The 7,073-nt window shown below is 35.8% G+C and overlaps 2 non-coding genes and 1 pseudogene across 2 annotated transcripts; all 3 read right to left on the reverse strand.

Annotated features, from left to right (window-relative positions):
* Window positions 1-275: 275 nt before the first annotated feature.
* Window positions 276-3,286, reverse strand: LOC117149791 (annotated as a pseudogene).
* A 395-nt stretch (window positions 3,287-3,681) lies between these two features.
* Window positions 3,682-3,860, reverse strand: LOC117149785. Its single transcript, XR_004460515.1, has one exon. It is a non-coding gene; the product is annotated as a 5.8S ribosomal RNA (ribosomal RNA).
* Window positions 3,861-4,546: 686 nt separating this feature from the next.
* On the reverse strand, window positions 4,547-6,541 carry LOC117149796. The gene has a single exon (XR_004460522.1). It is a non-coding gene; the product is annotated as a small subunit ribosomal RNA (ribosomal RNA).
* Window positions 6,542-7,073: the final 532 nt, after the last annotated feature.

Raw genomic sequence — 7,073 nt, forward strand, 5'->3', positions numbered from 1 at the left:
TTTAAATAAATAAAACAGATAACCAAAAAAAAAAAAAAAACTAAATGATGACGAGGTATTTGGCAACGTGATAGAATTCTTTAAAGTCTTTATATCAAAAATTATACGATAGGGACAATATATATGCGTCACTAAATTGATGACGAGGTATTTGGCAACTTGATATAATTCTTTAAAGTCTTTATATCAAAAATTATATGATAGGGACAATATCATATGCGTCACTAAATTGATGACGAGGTGTTTGTTTGGCTACAGGAAAAATCATTTATTTATCGAATCATCAAGCAAAGGATAAGCTTCAGTGGATCGCAGTATGGCAGCTGCTCAACCACTTACAACACCTTGCCTGTTACAAAAGTCGTTTACAATTGATTCTAGGCTTTGTCATTGTATTAAATAATGCTTTTATATGTAACTAGCGCGGCATCAGGTGATCGAAGATCCTCCTAATTTACTATGTTACAAATTACATTGGCATCACATCCATTGTCGTTTATAAAATAAATTATAAACTTTAAATGGTTTAGAAGCCATACAATGCAAATTGCCCCTTATTTATCATTGCAGTCCAGCACGGATACGACCTTAGAGGCGTTCAGGCATAATCCAACGGACGTAGCGTCATACCACTGTTCGCTCGAACAAGTATTGTGCCATTGGTCCGTACCTGCGGTTCCTCTCGTACTACGCAGGAATGCTGTCGCAACAACGTTTTGTCATTAGTAGGGTAAAACTAACCTGTCTCACGACGGTCTAAACCCAGCTCACGTTCCCTTGCATGGGTGAACAATCCAACGCTTGGTGAATTTTGCTTCACAATGATAGGAAGAGCCGACATCGAAGGATCAAAAAGCGACGTCGCTATGAACGCTTGGCCGCCACAAGCCAGTTATCCCTATGGTAACTTTTCTGACACCTCTTGTTAAAAACTCTTTAAACCAAAAGGATCGATAGGCCGAGCTTTTGCTGTCCCTGTGTGTACTGAACACCGAGATCAAGTCAGCATTTGCCCTTTTGCTCTATGTGTGGTTTCTGTCCGCACTGAGCTGGCCTTGGGACACCTCCGTTATTATTTGAGAGATGTACCGCCCAGTCAAACTCCCTACCTGGCAATGTCCTTGAATTGGATCATACCTGAGTAATTGGAGTTATACCAAATTTTCAAATCAAAAATACATAAATGCATCGTTTTATTAAAGAATTTGTTTGCGATTATATAACAAACTCGTGATACTTTGATCAAGAAGCTTGCATCAAAACCCAATACCATAAGATATAATAAATATATCCGTATAATGGCTAGGAAATGATACACGTTCCATTTAATCAAGTAAGTAAGGCGAAAGACTTATTAGTACGGCTATAAAACAGAAAGAAAAACTCTTCCGATATCTCTCGACGGCTTCTTTATGGTCGTTCCTGTTGCCAGGATGAGCACGAGGCCCATATTTAATAACAAACGGATACTCAACAGGTTACGGAATTGGAACCGTATTCCCTTTCGTTCAAAATTTTCGGCTTTCGCCTTGAACTTAGGACCGACTAACTCGTGATCAACCACTGTTCACACGAAACCCTTCTCCACTTCAGTCCTCCAAGGTCTCATTCGATTATTTGCTACTACCACCAAGATCTGTACCAATGGCAGCTCCATGCAGGCTTACGCCAAACACTTCTACGCATACCATTGTACCTTCCTACTCACTAAAGTTTCAAAATTTATATCACAAGTAATATAAATCATCTACTTTAGCGGTAATGTATAGGTATAAACAACTTAAGCGCCATCCATTTTAAGGGCTAGTTGCTTCGGCAGGTGAGTTGTTACACACTCCTTAGCGGATTTCGACTTCCATGATCACCGTCCTGCTGTTTTAAGCAACCAACGCCTTTCATGGTATCTGCATGAGTTGTTAATTTGGGCACCGTAACATTACGTTTGGTTCATCCCACAGCGCCAGTTCTGCTTACCAAAAGTGGCCCACTGGGCATTATATCATAACCTTGAACTTCATATCAAGAAAGTTAAGGTTCTTACCCATTTAAAGTTTGAGAATAGGTTAAGATCGTTTCGACCCTAAGGCCTCTAATCATTCGCTTTACCAGATAAGATTATTTTATATAATATTAAAATGCACCAGCTATCCTGAGGGAAACTTCGGAAGGAACCAGCTACTAGATGGTTCGATTGTCTTTCGCCCCTATACTCAATTCTGACAATCGATTTGCACGTCAGAACTGTTTCGGTCTTCCATCAGGGTTTCCCTGACTTCAACCTGATCAAGTATAGTTCACCATCTTTCGGGTCACAGCATATATGCTCAAGGTACGTTAGAGGCATAAATATATAAATATACATTATACATATATATAGGGGATTGTGTTAATTAGCTATAAATAGCTAAAAAACTAATCCCATTATTAGTCAAGTTAATTACGCTATTAGGTTTACATCCCAATAACTTGCACATATGTTAGACTCCTTGGTCCGTGTTTCAAGACGGGTCCCGAAGGTATCCTGAATCTTTCGCATTGTTAATCATACAAGAGCATATAATAAAACACAAAATCAATGATAATTATGCCATTATATAATTCCGAAAAATTAACGCTCTGTAATAATATAAATCTATCAGCACTTTATCAAATTAATAACATTTATTCTGTGTTAAAATGCAAGCAATTTAATTGGAATAAACTATAAGTTATATTTTATGATAAATTTGGGATATGCTAATAGATTACAATGTCCTTATATGGAAAAAATGCACATTATTCTTAATAATATTATTAAATATTACAATTTTAATGATGAATTTTCCATAACGGATATTCAGGTTCATCGGGCTTAACCTCTAAGCAGTTTCACGTACTGTTTAACTCTCTATTCAGAGTTCTTTTCAACTTTCCCTCACGGTACTTGTTTACTATCGGTCTCATGGTTATATTTAGTTTTAGATGGAGTTTACCACCCACTTAGTGCTGCACTATCAAGCAACACGACTCTTTGGAAACATCATCTAGTAATCATTAACGTTATACGGGCCTGGCACCCTCTATGGGTAAATGGCCTCATTTAAGAAGGACTTAAATCATTAATTTCTCATACTAGAATATTGACGCTCCATACACTGCATCTCACATTTGCCATATAGACAAAGTGACTTAGTGCTGAACTGTTTTCTTTTCGCTCGCCGCTACTAAGAAAATCCTTGTTAGTTTCTTTTCCTCCCCTAATTAATATGCTTAAATTCAGGGGGTAGTCCCATATGAGTTGAGGTTGTATATATAACTATTTTTTGCCATAAATTCTTTATATATAAATGATAAAACAATCAATTAAATTCGTTATAAATAGTTCCAATAGTTCTTGTAAGCAAAGTTATTTTTTATCCATTTAACGAACCAACGAAGAATAATAACAAAACCAAGATTTTTCTTTTTCCGAATCATTAATAAGAGACAATTCTAGATGAAAAATATTTCAATTTTTTATGCTAGACATTTCTCAGTATTATTTGATTGAAAAAGAAAATATTTCTCTTCGTTTTTCACATTCAAATGTGAGATAATGTTTTTCATTTCTTTTTTAATATTATGAATAAAATCATTATTTAATCCAATAATATACCATATGCTTATAAAAAATTTATAAACAACTTAATTAGCATAGTCTTACAACCCTCAACCATATGTAGTCCAAGCAGCACTATAAAATTAATTAAAGTACATAACAGCATGGACTGCGATATGCGTTCAAAATGTCGATGTTCATGTGTCCTGCAGTTCACACGATGACGCACAGTTTGCTGCGTTCTTCATCGACCCATGAGCCGAGTGATCCACCGCTTAGAGTTTTATAATTCATTTTTATATAATATCAATATTGTTTTTATTGAAAGAAATTAAAAATACACCATTTTACTGGCATATATCAATTCCTTCAATAAATTTATTTTTATACCTAAAAATAAATGTTGCGATATGTCTTAGTTTCATATAAGCATTATGTATCATAAAAATCTGGTTATGGTTTGCTATTTTGGGTGACACATACTGCAAAATTTATATAAAACATTAACCTGATGGATGACAGGTACAAACATTGTATATTTTAGGTTGTTGCATTAGCCAACGTATGCTCATAACATAGATGAACAATACATATTCGCAACGCGTGTATATTATGGTCCATATACACACACACTTATTTTGAATACCACATTCAAAATTATTTTAATTTTAATTCGACTTCTACTTTCAAATTTTGTTCAGTTTCTTCGATTTCCATTTTCGAGAATTTGTTTTTATAGGAAACGCCATTGTTGTAGTAGGTACTGCCACAAATACGCACAACAACATTAATAATGTTAAAGTCTTTTTATGAGGTTGCCAAGCCCCACATATAAAATAAAAGCCATCTTCATTTTATTTTGACTTTAACTTTTGATTCCGTGGAATCATTTTGTAATATTTTTATTTTGGTAAATTGTATTTATTTGTATTATAACAAATGTTTATTAACGATAAGGATATTATACAATAATGATCCTTCCGCAGGTTCACCTACGGAAACCTTGTTACGACTTTTACTTCCTCTAAATAATCAAGTTCGGTCAACTTTTGCGAAACAACCGTAACACGCAAGGCGTCACAGTGATCACGTCCGGAGACCTCACTAAATAATTCAATCGGTAGTAGCGACGGGCGGTGTGTACAAAGGGCAGGGACGTAATCAATGCGAGTTAATGACTCACACTTACTGGGAATTCCAAGTTCATGTGAACAGTTTCAGTTCACAATCCCAAGCATGAAAGTGGTTCAGCGGTTTACCCGGACCTCTCGGTCTAGGAAATACACGTTGATACTTTCATTGTAGCGCGCGTGCAGCCCAGGACATCTAAGGGCATCACAGACCTGTTATTGCTCAATCTCATTATTGCTAGACGCAATTTGTCCATTTAAGAAGCTAGTGTCCTTATAATGGGACAAACCAACAGGTACGGCTCCACTTACATAAACACATTCAAACACAATAAACATTTTACTGCCACCATGAATGAAGGCTACATAAGCTTCAGCACCATAATCCTGAAGATATCTATTTAATATATTTGAGTCTCGTTCGTTATCGGAATTAACCAGACAAATCACTCCACGAACTAAGAACGGCCATGCACCACCACCCATAGATTCGAGAAAGAGCTATCAATCTGTCTTACACACTTATGTTCGGACCTGGTAAGTTTTCCCGTGTTGAGTCAAATTAAGCCGCAGGCTCCACTCCTGGTGGTGCCCTTCCGTCAATTCCTTTAAGTTTCAGCTTTGCAACCATACTTCCCCCGGAGCCCAAAAGCTTTGGTTTCCCGGGAAGCGACTGAGAGAGCCATAAAAGTAGCTACACCCAATTGCTAGCTGGCATCGTTTATGGTTAGAACTAGGGCGGTATCTGATCGCCTTCGAACCTCTAACTTTCGTTCTTGATTAATGAAAACATCTTTGGCAAATGCTTTCGCTTAAGTTAGTCTTACGACGGTCCAAGAATTTCACCTCTCGCGTCGTAATACTAATGCCCCCAAACTGCTTCTATTAATCATTACCTCTTGATCTGAAAACCAATGAAAGCAGAACAGAGGTCTTATTTCATTATCCCATGCACAGAATATTCAGGCATTTGAAGCCTGCTTTAAGCACTCTAATTTGTTCAAAGTAATAGTACCGGCCCACAATAACACTCGTTTAAGAGCACTAGTGCAGGTTTTTAAATAGGAGGAACATATGAAAAAATACAAGTATTTAATCACATATAAGAACTCCACCGGTAATACGCTTACATACATAAAGGTATAGTACTAACCACAATTGTAAGTTGTACTACCCGTATGAAGCACAAGTTCAACTACGAACGTTTTAACCGCAACAACTTTAATATACGCTATTGGAGCTGGAATTACCGCGGCTGCTGGCACCAGACTTGCCCTCCAATTGGTCCTTGTTAAAGGATTTAAAGTGTACTCATTCCAATTACAGGGCCTCGGATATGAGTCCTGTATTGTTATTTTTCGTCACTACCTCCCCGAGCTGGGAGTGGGTAATTTACGCGCCTGCTGCCTTCCTTAGATGTGGTAGCCGTTTCTCAGGCTCCCTCTCCGGAATCGAACCCTGATTCCCCGTTACCCGTTGCAACCATGGTAGTCCTAGATACTACCATCAAAAGTTGATAGGGCAGACATTTGAAAGATCTGTCGTCGGTACAAGACCATACGATCTGCATGTTATCTAGAGTTCAACCAATATAACGATCTTGCGATCGCTTGGTTTTAGCCTAATAAAAGCACATGTCCCATAAGGTTCATGTTTTAATTGCATGTATTAGCTCTAGAATTACCACAGTTATCCAAGTAACTGTTAACGATCTAAGGAACCATAACTGATATAATGAGCCTTTTGCGGTTTCACTTTTAATTCGTGTGTACTTAGACATGCATGGCTTAATCTTTGAGACAAGCATATAACTACTGGCAGGATCAACCAGAATAATGTTTTTCCTTCATATTCCATTCATATATTTTGAATCGAAATAAGCAATATAATAGATATATAGATATATAGATTTTTCACTTTATATAATTCCATGATTTTTATTATATTGAATAAAATCAATATTCGCCTTGGGTAAAATTTAAATATATAAGTAAAAAAATCCATTCGATTACGGCCATTTTATATAGCATTCGTAATCCATATTCATTTTAATTATACTTGTTTTACCAATTATAACAGAATTTCATCTAATATTGTAAATATATTTCTATAATTTTATCTTTTATAATACATATTCTTATAAAATATCATTTTATTTCCAACATACATAATTATTGTATCCACACTGTACAATTTTGTTTAACCATATAAATATTAATTAAATCATTTGCATTTTGAAGATAAATTAAAAATTTATCTCTTTTCATATATATCTCTGGTAATATATAACATAAACAAGCGCATATGATATATTTCCACATTTAATATATAATTTTATATTTCTTTCATAAGAATCCAATTTGTAT

The sequence above is a fragment of the Drosophila mauritiana genome, unplaced genomic scaffold (genome assembly GCF_004382145.1).
Source record: "Drosophila mauritiana strain mau12 unplaced genomic scaffold, ASM438214v1 U_332, whole genome shotgun sequence".
Lineage (NCBI taxonomy): Eukaryota > Metazoa > Arthropoda > Insecta > Diptera > Drosophilidae > Drosophila > Drosophila mauritiana.